The sequence below is a fragment of the Eptesicus fuscus genome, chromosome 5, assembly GCF_027574615.1.
Source record: "Eptesicus fuscus isolate TK198812 chromosome 5, DD_ASM_mEF_20220401, whole genome shotgun sequence".
Classification (NCBI taxonomy): Eukaryota; Metazoa; Chordata; class Mammalia; order Chiroptera; family Vespertilionidae; genus Eptesicus; species Eptesicus fuscus.
Genome location: NC_072477.1, coordinates 66,922,896 through 66,940,505, shown reverse-complemented (window position 1 = coordinate 66,940,505; position 17,610 = coordinate 66,922,896).

Sequence of the window (17,610 nt, the reverse complement as noted above, 5' to 3'; positions counted from 1 at the left end):
CAGCCCCACAGCCCTGAAGTGGAAGAGGGTTCCTCTCTGGCAGTGAGAGAGAGGCTCAGTCTCCTAGGTGTGAGTTCACTAAACATTAACTAAGCACCTGCCCTGTGCTAGGCTCCTCGCCAAGGACAGGAGGTGCAGATACAGGCCCTGGGGGATCCTTGAGCGTATCCACATCCTTTCTTCCCAAACATGAACCCTCCTGTGCACACCTACACACAAACTAAGAGAAGCTTGGGGACAGGAGGAGAGTATGGCAGGGGGAGCTGCAACTGGACAAGCTAAGAGTAAACAGCCTTCTGGAAATGTTTGATGCCCCACTCCTTCCCGGTTCCCAAAGCCCGCCCATCATCGGGTCGAATAGAAAGAACTCTGGACTAGATGTCAGGAGATCTGGGTACAGTTCCCAGCTCTGCTATCATCAGATGACTTTCCAATACTCATATATATATGTCCTTGCCCCAACAGATTCAGAGGTGGCGTAACTTGGGCAAACAGTCTGGCTTGGCAGGGGTTAGGACTTCGGGGCGACCGACACCAGCCTCTTATCCCAATCCTGCCTGAGGTCCCTGGGCTATAACCCAAACGACTCCCACCTGCTGAGCTATCACCATCAGTGCCATTTTAGGACCTACTGAATGCCAGACATGTGACAAAAGGTGTCTCGTTTAACCCCAAACAACCCCAAGCAGGAGAGCTATCACCGTCAGTGCCATTTTACACTCAAGGAAACTAAGGTCCCATTTCTAAAGAAAGGCGAGCGGCAGCAGAACTACGATTTGAGGCCACATCTGTCTGTCTGGCATGAAAGCTGCAGCTCACATCCCCTACATCTACTGCCTTGGAGGCACACCCAGTCCTTCCCCACGGGCAGAATTCACCCCCCTTCCCCCATCAACAACACCATGTCCCCTGTGCCCCCAGAACAGGAAGGCCAAGCCTGAGGCAACCTAGCGAGGTAAATTCCAGCCTCTCTCAGTTGCAAACACTCCCACAGCTACCACCACCTGTGGCAGATGCGATTGCATCACCCGCAGGAAGCGGTCCAGCAGCCCAGCATCAGCTCTGGGGCACATTTTCAGTTCCTACTTCTAGCCTTTGCCTGCCATGAGCCACGGCCTTACCTTCTACCCCTGCCTGACGCTGTGGGTTGAGGCTAATGTGCATGACTGGACAAGAGACTGTGGTCTGTCGCTTGGACGAGGTGTGTTCAGGGCCAACAGGGGCCCCTTATCCCTTTTCTGAATGCTGCCAGATGGGGGAGGGGCGGTTGGGCTGAAGGGGCTTTCCCAGCCAAGGACTAAGATCCTGTGGGCTCAGAGGAAAAGTCCTCCTGAATGCAGGAGACAAGTCCCAGGCAGCCACCATGACTTCACATCTGCCGTTCAAGGATGAGTACCCGCGTGTCTGGGCCATGTCCGGCTGTCAGGCGGGTCAGCGAGAGGAAGAGCCTCCCAGCACAGCCAGTGTCTGGAGCCCAGCAGATTGGCAGACACACTGAGCTGGGCTTTGCTTCTCACTCTACATAGCTGTGGAATTTTCTGGATCTGAGGATAGCTCCTCGCCCCTGTAGTTTCTCTTCTGCCCACCCGGGCTTCTTTCCTCTCTCGGCCAATATCCTTCTCCCTCTCCCCCATGCAGCACTCTTTATCTCTTTCATCTCTCTTCCTACCCTGTTTTTTCCTGCATTTGCCACCTCTCTCTGGGCTCACCTAGGCCCACAGCAGCAATGGTCAGCCCTTCACGGGCTCATAAAATGCTCGACATTTTAGTGGATGTCATCCTATGTGGCGTTATCATCCCACTTGAAAATGGTTTGCTGGAGTCTGAGGGACATTTTGAATGGCCCTGTGAGTGGCGCTGTCACTGTCTTTTCATTCAGAGAGAGAGCTACACGAAACCAGTGGCCGATAGATGGGTCTCTCGCAGCCCGGACAGAGATGCTCTTTGCATCACTGAGCTGACTTGGTGAGGGCACCGGAATCAGTGATTTGAATAAATATCAAGTTGTTCTTTTAGGACCAGCCCAGCCTTGACAATACCGATTTACTTTGTTTGAAAAAATGTCAAAATGCGATGTGTAACGCGGTAACGGTAGGGCCATCCAGGCTCTCTCCTGAGGGTCATCAAACCTGTTTAAGATGTAATAAACCTTTAAGGAATAAAGGGGACCTGACGGACGCTGAGCGCTTCCTCCAAATCAGACCGGGTTACGGAGCCTATTCCAGGTTTCGTGGCCTCCTAAGCATCCTTGGAGGCTAAGTGGACTCGTGAGGAAGAAACCAAATATCGAGATCAATCCTGGATTTCACAGCTGGAGAAAAATATCAAAATTTCCTGGATGCTTCAGAGTGGAATAATTTTTTCATCCTGACCTCTCTCACAATGAGGATATAAAAATATACAAAACTGACCTCTGTATAAGTCCCTGGCATAAATTCTTATTGACCTTAGGAAGAAACTGCTTCCCCGGCTTACTTCAGCTCCAAGACAGGTCACCGACTAGGACCGTCACCGTTCCTTTGGACGAGGTAAACACTCAGAGGGGAGGAGAACATAGGTTCTTGATGTGCTTTGGTTTAGCATGCAGTACTTTGGGAAGCTTTCCTAGAGTTTACTAGTTTCCTTGTCTGCAGGAAGCAAGTTTTGCTTAAAAGTTTATTTCTGTCATATATACCCTGTAGGCAGAGAGCTTCTACATTCCATTTCTTTAGTACTTAAAATTTGTGTCATTGTCTTTGAAATGTGATTTTAAGGAATAATATACTCATGTTTTGGGGACTTTGTTTCATTTGATATTTTTTGGTTCTTTGGCAATGGAGATCTATTCCTATTCTACACATCCCTAATAGGTTCATTCTCTAATGCACTAAAGTGCATTCTCTAATGCACTTTATTACTTCTCTGAAAACAAACTATTTCCTTTAATTAAGTATTTATTGAGAACATACTATGTGCTCCAAACCATATTAGGAATGTTAAGGAGGCCACCTCCTGCCTGCCTTCTCACCTTCTGCCCTTATAGGTGTTTTTTTGTTTTTGTTTTTTGTGTGTTTTTTTTAAATATATTTTATTGATTTTTTACAGGGAGGAAGGGAGAGGGATAGAGAGTTAGAAACATTGATCAGCTGCCTCCTGCACACTCCCTACTGGGAATGTGCCCACAACCAAGGTACATGCCCTTGACCGGAATCGAACCTGGGACCCTTGAGTCCTCAGGCCGACGCTCTATCCACTGAGCCAAACCGGTTAGGGCCTTGTAGTTTTTATTGAGATATAATTGAGATATAATTCACCTACCATAAAATTCATCCATTTAAAATATAAAGTCTAATGGTTTTTAAAATATTTCCAGAATTTTTTAACCACCATCACAATTTTAGGACATGTTCATCAACCAAAAAAGAAATCCCATATTCATTAGCAATCACTCTTCATTTCTGCCAACCTCCTCCAACCCAAATAACCACTAATCTGCTTTCTGTCTCTGTAGATTTACCCATACTGGGCATTTCATATAAATGGAACCATATACTATATTGTCTTTAGTGACTTACTTCTTTCACTTAATGTTTTCAAGGTTCATCCATGTGATAGCATGTACCAGTACTTCATTCTTTTTTTTAATCACTGAATAATATCCCATTATATGAATATGTTACATTTTGTTTATCTGTTCATCAGTTGATGGACATTTGGGTTGTTCCCACCTCTTGGCTATTGTGAATATGAACATTTGTGTACAGGTTTTCATTTGAACACCTGTGTTTTTGCTCTTTTGAGTATATAGGAGTAGAATCTCTGGGTCAAATGGTAACTATGTTTAATCTTTTGAAGAATCATGTGGGTGTTTTTTTAAAAATATATCTTCATTGACTTTAGAGAGGCAGGGAGAGGGAGAGATAGCTAGAAACATCAATGATGAGAGAGAGTCATTGGTTGGCTGCCTCCTACACACCTCCCACTAGGGATTGAGCCCAAAACCCCAGGCATGTGCCCTAACCAGAAATCGAACTGTGACCTCCTGGCCCACATATCACTGAGCCAACCTGGCCGGGCAAGAATCATGTGGGTTTGACTTGCATTTAATTAATGACTAATGCTGTGAAGTATCTTTTCATGGGCTTATTGACCACTTGTATATCTTTGAAGAATGTCTACTCAAATCTTTGCCCATTTAAAAATTTAATTATATGTCTTTTTATTATGTGTTGTAGGAATTCTATATACATTTTGGATTCAAATCTCTCAGCAGATACACAATTTGCAAATATTTTCTCCTGTTCTATTAGTTGTCTTTTTTTTTTTTTTTTACTTGTTGTGTTAATGATGTCATTTGCAGCAAAAAGTTTTTAATTTTAACGTTATTCATATTGTCTATTCTTTCTTATGTCTCGTATGCTTTTGGTGTCTTATCTAAGAAACCATTATTTCATCCAGAGTCACAAAGATTTACACATTTGTTTTCTTCTAAGAGTTTTACAGTTTTAGCTCTAACATTTAGGCCTATGTTCCATATTTAGCTAATTTTTGTGTATGGTATAAAGGGGTTCAAGTTCATTATCTTGTGTGTGGATATCTGGTGGTCATAGCACCATTTGTTGAAAAGAGTATTTTGCCCCATTGAATGGTCTTGGTAGCCTTTTGAAAATCAATTGACTATATATGTGAGGGGTTATTTCTGGCCTCTCAATCCTATTCATTTAATCTATATATCTATCCTTTATGCCAATACCATGCTGTTTTGATTATTGTAGCTGTATAGTAACTTTTGAAACTGGGAAGTGTGAGTCCTCCAACTTTGTTTTTGATTTTCAAGATCATTTGGATATTTTTGGGCCCTTGCATTTCCATGTGAGTTTTAGGATCCGTTTTCAATTTCTGCAAAAAAAAAAAAAAAAAAAAAAAAGAGCCAGCTGAAATTTTGATTGCTATTGCACTGATTCTGTAAATCAATTAGGGAGTATTGCCATCTGAACAAGATTAAGTCTTCTAATTCATGACATGGGATGTCTTTCCATGTATTTAGATCTTTTTTAATTTCTCTCAACAATGTCTCATAGTTTTCAGCATACACATCTTGCACCTCATTTAAAAATGTATTATTGTTCTGGCCGGTGTTACTCAGTTGATTGGGCAGCAAACGGTTGTGGGTTTGATTCCCAGTAGGGGGCATGCAGGAGGCAGCTGATCAATGATTCTCTCGCATCATGATGTTTCTATATCTCCCTCTCCCTTACTCTCTGAAATCAATAAAAATATATTTTAAAAAATCTTTGAAGCCCTAGCTGGTTTTGCTCAGTGGATAGAGCGTCGGCCTGCAGACTGAAGGGTCTCAGGTTCGATTCCAGCCAAGTTGTGGGCTCAATCCCCAGTAGGGACCATGCAGGAGGCAGCCGATCAATGAATGATTCTCTCTCATCCTTGATGTTTCTATTTCTCTCTCCCTCTCCCTTCATCTCTGCAAACAGTAAAAATATATATTAAAAATCTTTGGAAAAAAATGTGTTATTAAGTATTTTATTGTTTTTGGTGCTACTGTAAATATAATTGTTTTCTTAATTTTATTTTCAGATTGCTTATTGCTAGTGTATTGAAATATAATTAATTTTTGTATATTGACCTGTTATTCTCTAATTTTGCTAAATTCATTTACTAGTCAAATAGTGTTGTGTTTTTCTTTTTGAGGATTCCTAAGGCTTTACTATGTACAAGATCAGGTCATCTGCAAATAGAGATAGTCTTTCCAGACTGCATACCTTTTATTACTTTTTCTTGCCTAACTGCCCAAGCTACAACCTCCAGTGCAATGCTGCACAGAATGATAAGAGTAAAAATTCTTGTCTTGTTCCTGATCTTAGGGAAAAAGCTTTCTGTCTTTCACTGTTAAGTATGATGTTAGCTGTGGGGTTTTGGTAGATGCCCTTTTTCAGGTTTAGGAAGTTCCCTTCTATTCCTTATTTATTGAGTGTTTTTATCATAAAAACATGTTGGATTTTGTCAAATGTTTATTTTTTGTTGATTGGGAGGATCATGTGATTTTGTTCTTTATTTTATTGATATTGGGTATTATATTGATTGATTTTATATATTAAATTAACCTTGCAATCTTAGGAAAAATTCTATGTGATGTATAATCCTTTTCATGTATTGCTGCCATCGGTTTGCCAATTGTTTGTTGTCTTCACCTTTTGAGGAGGCACAATTTACACAGAAGAAGGAAAAGAGGACCCTTAATGCAAAACAGTATATAACCAAGTACTATAATATAAGATACAATCAATGCTATTCTATTAAATACAGGCATACCTCGTTTTATTGTGCTCTGCTTTATTGCTCTTCACAGATGTGTTTTTTACAAATTGCAGGCAAGACCATCTACCAACAAAAAGATTACACTTTGCTTTATCTCAGTGGTCTGGAACCAAACACACAGTATCTCCAAGTGCGCCTGTAAATATTTATTGTGCATCAACTAGGTGCCAAGTATTGTGGTTTGGGAAGATAAAATCTACAAGGGCTACGAGCCCTGGGGAGCCAGCATCCCCAAAGTCTGATGACACCCCCCCTCTTCTCCACTTCAGTCATGCCCAAGGGCCATTAAAAAAGCAGCCAGGACTCCTTGAGGATTCATTTAGGTGGCCAGAGATAATATGTGACACAGTTAAGAAGCCAGAATAACGGTAAGAACAAAGGTTTTGGAGTCAGACAAATGGGGATTAAAATCCCAGTATTGGCACCTCCTGGTGATAGGGGAATAGTAAATGAACTTCTCTGAACTTAGTTACATCACCTGTCAGGTGGAAATAATTACAGCGCTCTCCTGATGTGGTTGTTGGGGAGTAGAAAGTGTAATAAACTAAGCAAAGCACCTAGCGGAGTGCTTTGGTACATAGCAGATGCTCAACAAATCATAGTTATTACTACGTGACAAGCACTGTGTGACAAGTGTAGGGTAGGGGAAGGAAGTCCAGAAGAAGAGTGAAAAAAAATCATTGGCCCTACTTTCAGAAGGCACATGTTCCAGTCGGGGAGTAAAATCCAGCACATACAAAATAAGTATAGCATTATAAAAACAGCATATATTTTCCTTAAAAGATCATATTATACAGGCTATGATAGGAATAAATGGCACTATCATATGTAAAGTCTTTGACACCAAAGTGCTTGATATTGGGTAAGTACTCGATAAATAGCAGTAGTAATAATTAACAGTTGCCTTCACCTAAGTGTCATTCTAGATCTAGAACAGTGGTTTTCAAAGTGTGGTGCCTGGTCCAGCAGTATCAGCATCACCTGGGATTTGTTAGAAATGCAAATTCTTGCTTTCCTTGCCAGACCTACGAACTCAGAAACTCAGAGGGTGGGGCCCAGCAATCTGTTTTAATGAGCCTGCCAGGTGATCGGGATGCAGCGGTTCTAAATGTTGGCTGCACATTAGAATTACCTGGGGAGTTTTAAAAGAAAACCCTGATGCCCATGCGTCCCACAATTAGACCAATTAGAATCTCTAGGGATGGCATCCAGGCCTTAGAGTTTTTTAAAGCTCCCCAGGCTATTCAAATGTACATCTGGGGTTTAGGACTGTACCTCAAAGGTTTCCTTAAACCAGCAGTATTGGCACCTCCTGGTGATAGGGGAATAGTAAATGAACTTCTCTGAACTTAGTTACATCACCTGTCAGGTGGAAATAATTACATGAAGTTTGAAGGTCAACCTTTCAAACTTCATGGACCACCAGTGGCCCGTGGACCACCGGTTGGAGACCGCTGCTCTAGAAAGCCTTCCTTTGCTAACCCTTCCCTATTCTTTCCTATTACTTACTATTGTTTGTATTTATTTGCTTGTGGTTTCATATATACACTAGAGGCCCGGTGCATGAATTTGTGCACCTTGAAAGGAATTGTGAGCCATGAGGCTGCAGTGGGCATGGGGGGTGGTCTTGGCCCATCCTCCATGCCCCCGCCTGGCCCCTCCCACCGCACAGACCCTCACCCCCGCCCCCCCCCTCCCGGCCCCTGTCTGCCAGCAGCCCTGACCGCCACTGCCGCTCCCACGAGCTGATGGCTCCAGCCCCGCTCACACCCGCTGACAGCGCAGAGCGATTGGGGTCAGCGCCAGCAGTGGGTGTCAGCGGCAGCTGCTGCCCCGATCACCCCTCAGGAGCAGGGAGAGGTGGAGAAGCCCTCAGGGGAGATCGGGGCCGGCAGCCACCCCTTGCACCTGCTGATGACACTGAGTGATCAGGACCAGCACCAGGCACCGGCAGCGGGTGCGAGCGGTGGCTTCGGTGCCAGCAGCGGGTGTGAGCGCCGGGCAAGACCATGGCACGCGGGGGCAAAGAATTTTTAGTAACCATCAGGAGCTCGCCTCGATGACAGCGACCAGCACCCTGCCTTGGTCTGGTGCCCCCGCGCACCTGCTCCACCATCCCGCCATGGCTGACACCCACCATGTTCCAAGCTCTGCCGCCTGCTGCTGATGCCTGCCATGTTTCGCGCGCTCGCCCCCTGGTGGTCAGCACATGTCATAGTGACTGGTTGTTCGGTTGTTCTGCCGTTCGGTCTATTTGCATATTAGGGTTTTCTATATATAGGTGAGTGTGTTGTTTCCCTTGAGACAGAACTCTTCCAAAAGTAGGCACTTTTGTTATTTGACTCTGGCATAGTTGGTATCTCCAGGGTCATAAACGTGGGGTAAATTGAATTCAACGTTAGGACAAACCAAATGTTTTCCAAAAGTAAATATTTTGGGGGGACAGAACCCTCCAAGTCGTGTTAATCATGATTAAATGTTATTGTAAAATTTCACTTATACCCTAGTACCGTGGTCAGCAAACTGCGGCTCACGAGCCACATGCAGCTCTTTGGCCTCTTGAGTGTGGCTCTTCCACAAAATACCATGGCCTGGGCAAGTATTTTGAAGAAATGGCGTTAGAAGAAGTTTAAGTTTAAAAAATTTGGCTCTCAAAAGAAATTTCCATCATTGTACTGTTGATATTTGGCTCTGTTGACTAATGAGTTTGCCAACCACTGCCCTAGTATAACATGTAATTTGTAATTATGAACTCAAATGCAGTATAGACGTTCATGTTTTCTTTAGAATTGTTCACATTTTGGCGTGGAGGGAACATGTAGTATAGTTCTGCTCCCCTTTGGCCTTTGGGGGAGAAATAGAAAGCTCTTCCTAGAAGAAATACCTTTGCTAAATAACATTAATATTTATTGTACCCTTATTAACGATTTGCCAGGCATTATGCTGAATGCTATATGATGATTTTACAGGTTAGGAATTTGGGGCTCAGAAGGCTGTCTTGTTTTGTGACCACATTTTAAATGTAGAGTTGGGGTTTGAAACAGGTCTAACTCAAAGCACTTCACAATACTATATAATCTCTATCTTTAAAAACTTTTTTTATTTACTGATTGATTTTTGAGAGAGAAATTGTTGTTTCGCTTATTGACTCATTCATTGGTTGCTTCTTGTATGTGCCCTGATGGGAGCTCAAACCTGCAACCTTGGCGTGTCGGAATGATGCTCTAGCCCAGCAGTCGCCAACCTTTCGGTCCTCACAGACCACCAGTGGCCCGTGGACCACCGGTTGGTGACGGCTGCTCTAGATAGAGTTTTTGCATTAACAAGAGGGAGATAAGAAGATTCAAACTTTAAAATTAATAAATTTACTAAAGGAGGTTACGTGAAAGGCCCTAAAATACCCCTTCTCCATTTTATGCCCCTTCTCCCAAATCTGCCCTACAGGAGGGGAGACACAGGAGAAAACGGAGCCTCTTTCGGAACCTGAGGTTGAGCTGGGAGTCATGGAACAACGCATCCCACTCCCAGATGGACTGCCACCCCAGGGAACAGATTCTGAGAGCTTGGGCCTGCTGTTCATTTTCAATCACGCAGTTAAATTCCCTCTGGAGGAGAAGGAGGCATCTGCCTTCAACACAAGAGGGTCTCATGTCACCCAAATACTTCACTTATTCATGAAACAAGGAAGATCCTTTATCAGCCCCAATCCTGCACTGACCCAGACTGTCCCAGACGCAGTGCCCACAGCATGCTCACTGGCTGCACCCTGCCCAACCCGGTGTATCTTTGGTGCCTCCAAAGTCCAGGACAATTTCTTAGACAGAAAGAGAACTTGGTGTGGAGCTTAGCAAAGCCTAAAAGTGAGAGGGAAGCCTGGGTAACCTAGAGCCCACATGCCCTCCTGTGTAAGTGGCTGTGCAAACTGACACCTTTAGAAGCAGTAGCTTCTGGCCTGAGTTCGGGAGAACAGCCACCAGGCTCCTTGGTTGTGTTGGCCAGGAAAGCAGACGCTTCCTCTGCTCCAGGCTGTTTCAGGGAAGTGGCTAGCAGCGGAAGAAGGGTGGGCTTGGAATCCTCAGGCAGATGGGAATCCTGCTGTGCCCCTTCTAAATTACTTCTTTGAGTCCCAGTTTCTTCATCTGCTTATGGGGATTAACCCAGGTGACAAAACGTGCAAGTCCTTAGCATGGGCCAACCACATAGATGCTCAGGAAATATTAGTGTATTAGTGGCAGGGGTATGATGGGTTAGCTGTCCAAGCCTTCTCTGTGGCGCCCCCCTCCAGAACCACCAGTGTCCCTGCTGCTCACTCTCTGTGTCTTTCAGAGCTATTGCTAATTAAGACAGGGTGAGACTTCTGTGTGAAATACTTCTCTAATCATTCCCCAGCTGAGGCTACAGCAAACCCTCGATTTATATTCCCAGGACATAACTTAAAAACTCAAATAGCAGAACATAAAGTTGATTTTAATCCTGAAATTATTATTGTAAAAATTAAGACAATCTTGTGACCCCTGTTTCTTCACAGGGGAGACAGTGCCTCACAGACTGGGCCCAATCCCAGGAGGGATTGGGGCTTTCTTCCTGGCTTTCATTTTTGGGTTTGGGTTCACATTTCTTCATTCTCTCAGAGCTTTGGGCTGAATTTCTAAAAGAAAGAAGAAAAGGAAGTAGAGGAAAAATGAGTTGTTTTCTTTAAAAAGGAAATGGTCCCAACCTATAAATGCCCCCAGTCCTCTGGAATGCCCACACAAACCCCACAATCCCAGCTTGGGAATCTGAACAAAAATAGCACCAGGACTCTTGGGATAGCCACAAATGTTGTGCTTAGTTGCATACATTTGCATACAGTTAGAAGCAAATATGCACAGTGAATTAATGAGGGCTCCCAGTGGTGATTGCAATCAACCCCAATATTACAAGCTGGCCAATGGGAAGCAGGTGGCATGACCACAGGGCAGGGCAGGACAGTGCTGCAGCCCAGAAGCAGCTACTGCTCTGGGGCCTCCTTGAAATGAGGGCCAGAAACCAGGGTCACAGAAACCTAGTGTTCTCTCTTGATCTCTCTGCCCTCCCAACTTCCTCTTTTCCCCTCCAGCTCCAGCTCCAACTGTCCTCCCTTCTCCCTCCAGATCCAGGGGAGGCCATGGCTTAGTGACTTCCTCCTGAAAGCTCTGAGTTAGGGTGGACCTGAGCCCCCGCGCGATCCTCAGGCTGCAGAGCGCTCCCTAGTCTGGGAAGCAGGGGGCTTGCTGGGCACAGACCCTTTGACAGTGCCCACCCCTCAAGAGAATCTGCATAGTAGCTACAGTGGAGCAGGCGTACAGGAGCATGCCAGCAGCATGGAGACTTGTAAGGAAAAATAAATCTCCAGGAAGGAAGGCAGGGGAGCAGACCTGGGAGTGTGGAGGAATTTGGCCCAGATCCATTACACCTGCCTTTAAAATACACCATTAAAGTTTCATGCTGTTTTCTTTCCATATCTGTGGAACCCTTTGTTCTCTGGTCATTACTGACCAGCCTGGCTCTGGGACAAAGCCAGACAGATTGTTCTAAAGTTTGAATTTCTACTGGCTCTCTGCATCTAATGAGCTGTCACTCAGAACTCTGTCCCAGAAGCCAGGGAGTGCCTGGAGGAAGTAGAAGACAACAGCTGGGCCTGAGCCTCCCAGGTTAGAGGGAAGTCTGGATTGCCTAGACCTCTGGCCCCAAATTCCACACTCAAGGAGCTCGGTGCCCTTAGGCCATTAGTTACCTGGTGTCTGGAGGGCAGAGCCAAGCATGAGCAAGGTCTCTAGATCCTATCTAACCCTCAGCCCAGAGCCACACACATGGCATTGCTACAGCTAGTTTCTTTATTCACAAGACTGTCCACACTTAGGCCAAGATGGCAGCTGCCAATATGGGATGGTGTGAGAAGAGTCCCCAAACCTATGGGTTCCCACAGCCTTTCCTGAGACTTGCCGGTCCCACCGATGTAATCTCTCTTTTGGAGTATCCAGAGGCCCTGTTAAGATGCAGCTGTTGCTAGAAGAAAGCCTTGGAGAAAGGGACTGTAGCTTCCCCTGCTGGAAGTGTTCCAGCTTCTCTGTGGTAATATTCAGCCCAAACCTCCTCCCATGGGTTTTTTCCTTGCTGTGATTTAACAGGAACAGTAAGACAGACCCACAAAACATGTCATTTCAAAAGTGTGTTGCCTCTAATCATCCATACAGTATACCTACTTCCTGGCTCAAGCCAACATTGAAAGAGTCCTGTGCTGAATGCCTAGGACAGAGTTGCTCAAACCTTAACCAATCACCTGGAGATCTTATTATAATGTGAACCACACTTTGATTAGCAAGGCTGGAGAGGATTCAAAGATGAAAAAGACAAGGTCCTTGCCCTCACTTTCCTTTCAATCCAGACAACATTGCATGGGAGGTTGGGAAGAGCCATAATAGAGACACAGAAGAAAGCACAGCAGAGAGGATTTCATTGGTTTCTATCAAAAAGTGCAAGATTTCTGTAGATTTCAAACCTCAGACCACTAGACAGATTTAAGATCTAAGAGGATTTGACAAAAGAATGAGCTGGGGAAGGGGTAGAGTTGGGGAGACACAAAAACTCGGAGAAGTGTGGATGAAACCAACGTCTGTATAATCCAGGCAAATGTGCTACTGGGATTCTCACTTTTTCTATCTCCGTTCTGATGCAAATTGCTGGAAGGAAAGAGACCGCCATCTTGGACTGGCCAGTGGAGATGTTTTCTCATAAGCAAAGAAGGCCCACGATCAGCTGTGGGGAACCTCTGAGAAATAGCTAGAAGAAGTGCATCAGAGGGAGGCGCAGGAGGACCCAGATGTGGGCCCTTCTTGTAAAGGGAGAATGAAGCAAAGTGTACCAAGCAGCCAGGAGTATAACTCTCTGTGGGTTAGTCTTGAGTTCTTGTCATTGCTAAGCAGGAGCCCTGCTTGCTTCTTTTGAATCAGGCCTGCTTTGAAGAGGTGCAGATTTCAGTACAACCTTACATCTAACACCAGCCCTAAGGACCAAGGCTGATCAATGCCAGGCTTGTCACTCAGGGCAGGAACCTCACACAATCATGAGATTTTAGAGCTGGAAGTTTCTTCTTTGGGCCCAACACCTTCTCTTTAAGTTAAAAAAAAATTACAACAAACTCAAACCTGGGCCCAGTGCTCTCTGGAACAGCCCACCGTGCCTCCCTTTTCCTGGGGCTGAGATCCCACATGGACGAACAGCTGCGCAGTCCTCAGAGAATCCTGCCTGTGCATGAGGAACGAAGAGAAGAGAGACACATCCCCTCCCTGGGGTGGAGGGGCGAAGGCGAGGAGGGCTGGTTTGTCAGCTTTGGAGCATCTTCAGAAACCAGAAGGTAGAACTCCGTGTCTGGTGATTCAGTCCCAAGTAGTAGAACCACAAGGAGGGCCCACCCTTGGCTGCTGAAAACAGTGGAAGTTAACCTGGATTTAACCCCCTGGCGTGATGGAGGGCCAGTGGGAGTGGGGCCCAATGGGTACGTAGCACCGTAGAGTTAGAAAGGCAGTGTGTCCGGGTTAGCCTAGACAGTCCCAGCATATAATGTTATCCAAGAATAATTATTAAACATTCCTCCTTTTTCTACCCATCACTACTATTGTTTTACACAATTACTCCTATAGTCATTCTGGCATAACTGCCAGTCTCTGACGGCAAAGGCTGAGGGATTGGGGGCTGAGCCCTGCCTGCCCACATGGAGTCTTCCTTCCCTGCTGCCGCTCCACTTTGATGGTTCTAGATGCACCCCCAAGATCCAGCACAGGAAAGAGTAGGGGCCTGGGCTCAAGATGGTTGGGAGTTTGGGAGGCTCAGCCTGACCTTGGGCAGCTTTGTAAAGGTAGAGAGAGGGCCAGGAAGCACTCTGGGGCTGACCCAAGATGGGAGATGGCCTTTGACTGCACCAAGCCCCAGCCAGGGTTGCCTTTAAGCTGACTCAAAGTCCCTCACTCTAGAGGAGCAGGGCTTAGGACAGTGCACACACTTCCTGGATATTTGCAACATGATGTTAGACTTTTTTCCCCCTGGGAAGGGAGGAGGGATTCCAGGGAGACAACAGAAATGAGGAAGCCAGGATACTAAGCCAAGACAAGGTAATCAATTGCAATTAAAACTACAATCACATTGCTGGATATTCTCTTATACCCAGGGACTGGCTCTAGTACAGTTCAGCTACAGGCCTGTGAGGAGGTCACACTCCAAGGTCACACTTCAGGGCCTTTGCCTCTGAAGAAGCACATTTTCCTCCTCCCATGGCAACTGACTGGGTCCCCAACTCAACTCCTCCTTTCCCCCTCTATCACATTGTGTTCCCCACGGTGGGAGGCAAACTTCATCCAAGCCCCAGTGTTCCTGGGATTCAGGCGTCCAAAGGATCCATGGGCCTCAGGGAGGGCCCATACTACAGCAGATCTGGTGCAGCTGGAGCTAAGGGGATTTGTGCTGGGTGAGGCCTGGCGCTGGTGCCTCTGCTCAGCTGAAGGGTCCTTCATTTAGCTCTTGGCAGATAATTAACAAGAGGGCTGGTTGCAGCTAGCAGGCAAGCACCCCGAGGATCCCTGTTCTCCTGAGGACTTGTGGAGCAGAGCCACCATGCTGGGCCTGGCGGGCCTACCCTGAGCAGTCAGGTAAGAGACAGCCTCTGTCTTGTTGAAGCCATGGTTGTTTCGAGTACCCATTACCCACAGCCAAACCTAATCCTTACTGATATAAGTATGTTAACATGTATTGTTCACACTCCACTTATTTCCAAAAATAATTTGAGACAACTTACAGTAAACTAGAGGCCAGGTCCACTAAATTCGTGCATGGGGGGTGGGTGGTGTCCCTCAGCCCAGCCTGCACCCTCTCCAATTTGGGACCCCTTGAAGGATGTCCGACTACCCACCGGGATCGGGCCTAAATGGGCCGTCAGATATCCCTCTCACAGTCAAGGACTGCTGGCTCCCAACTGCTTGCCTGCCTCTGCCTGATTGCCCCTAACCACTTCTGCCTGCCAGCCTGATTACCCCCTAACCACTCCCCTGAAACCCTGATCGATGCCTAACTGCTCCCCGGCTGGCCTGATTGCCCCTAACTGCCCTCCCCTGCCGGCCCAGTTACCCCTAACTGCTCTCCCCTGCAGGCCTGCCCCTCCCAACTGCCCTCCCCTGCATGCCTGGTCACCCCTAACTGCCCTCCCCTGCAGGCCTGGGCCCTCCCCTGCAGGCCTGCCCCCCCAACTGCCCTCCCCTGCAGGCCTGGGTCCCCCCACAACTGCCCTCCCCTGTAGGCCTGGGTCCCCCCCAATTGCCCTCCTCTGCTGGCCTGGTCACCCCTAACTGCCCTCCCTACTGTCCTGATCGCCCACAACTGCCCTCCCCTGCAGGCCTGGTCCCTCCCAACTGCCCTCCCCTGCAGGCCTGGGTCCCCCGCAACTGTCCTCCACTGCAGGTCTGCTCCCCTCCAACTGCCCTCCCCTGCTCACCTGGTCTCCCCCAACTTCCCTCCTCTGCCAGGCCGATCACCCTTAACTGCCCTCCCTGCTTGCCTGATCACCCACAACTGCCTCCCCTGCTCACCTGGTCTCCCCCAACTTCCCTCCTCTGCCAGGCCGATCACCCTTAACTGCCCTCCCTGCTTGCCTGATCACCCACAACTGCCCTCCCCTGTAGGCCTGGGTCCTCCCCAACTGTCCTCCCCTGTAGGCCTGGTCCCCCCCAACTGCCCTCCTCTGTCGGCCCGGTCACCCCTAACTGCCCTTCCTGCTTGCCTTATCACCCACAACTGCCCTCCTCTGCTGGCCTGGTCACCCCTAACTGGCCACAACTGCCCTCCCCTGCTGGCCATCTTGTGGCAGCCATCTTGTGTCCACATGGGGGCAGCCATCTTTGACCACATGGGGGTGGCCATCTTGTGTCTTGGAGTGATGGTCAATTTGCATATTACTCTTTTATTAGATAGGATAACAAAGAAATGATAGAATCATGCAAACAGGGATAAATGAATAAAAAGATGTATTAAAAAAATGGGGTGACAGTTTTTCCAGAAAATATGCGTTAAGGGTAATTATTGTAACTGCACGCAACTAACTTCCTGGCAGCCAAGTGAAGTAAAGGATACCTGGTGACTTAACATATCTCTCTTTATCAGTGACCTGGGACAAAACTGTCATCTTATTTGTGCCCCCATTGCGCAGTCACACCTGGCATGGGATAGTAAATGCCCAAAAAGGATTTGTTGACTGAGTGACTGACTGAATAAAGGAATGGGAGTTGAGTTGTGCTCTCAATTTAGCCCCAATATGCTGTGCAACTTTGGACAAATAATTTATCTGAAGCTTGGTTCTGAGTCTGTCACTTAAGAGAGTTGTACTACTAGAAGATCTGTGAGACCTCTGTTCATTCTGACATTTGGTGATTTTTAACTTCCTCCACCTCTGGAGTTATTTCTCTGAATCTGGACATTAGCTATCCAAATATCTTCTGTTTACATACACATACACCACATGAGGAGGTTAGTACAATAAAAAATCCATCAGCATCACGGAGGAAAATTCTCTGATGTTTATATCAGCTAGTCTCAGAGAGAAGTGTCTTGAGGCAGAGAGCATATGAGAGGTACATTTGGATATGGGTAGGAAAGGAAGTTCAAAGCCAGGTGTACTTGTCCAGGTACTCTGGGACTAGTTGAGATTTTGTGAGAAATAGAGAGGAAATAATAAGCCTGGGTAACTAGAAAATAGGGGGCATAAGGACAGTGAGAAATTTTGAGGGCACAGAAAGTTGCCAGAGAAAACACCATCAATTGTCCATGTCTGTCTAGCAGAGTAGCTGGGCATGATGAGTCAGGCCGTGGATCCCAGAGGGGCAGTGGGGCAGGGATGGGGCGAGGGCCCATACCTTGTTGCAGGAGAGCTGGCCAGAGGACCCGATGGAAGGCACCTCTGGGCAGCAGGTTGTGAAGATGTGACCTGTAGCCACTGGGACTGTGATAAGCCATGGGACAGTCCTCAGGGTACCTGCATGGCTGAAATGGGACACAAGAGGGAAGAGCCTGTGTCCCGGGCCTCCCGATGCCCCCTCCACTATGCATGTGCTGGGAAAGAGTCAGATCCAAAGCAAGTGACATTCTTCCCAAGGTGCCTACTTTTGTCTTTTTGTATAACCTGTCACGTTCTCTCCCCCTCACAGATAATTTTGCCATGAGTATAATGTTATAACTTTATTATTAGTCACTCACCCTGGGTAATTCTGATTTTTTTAACCCCAAGTACATTGGCTT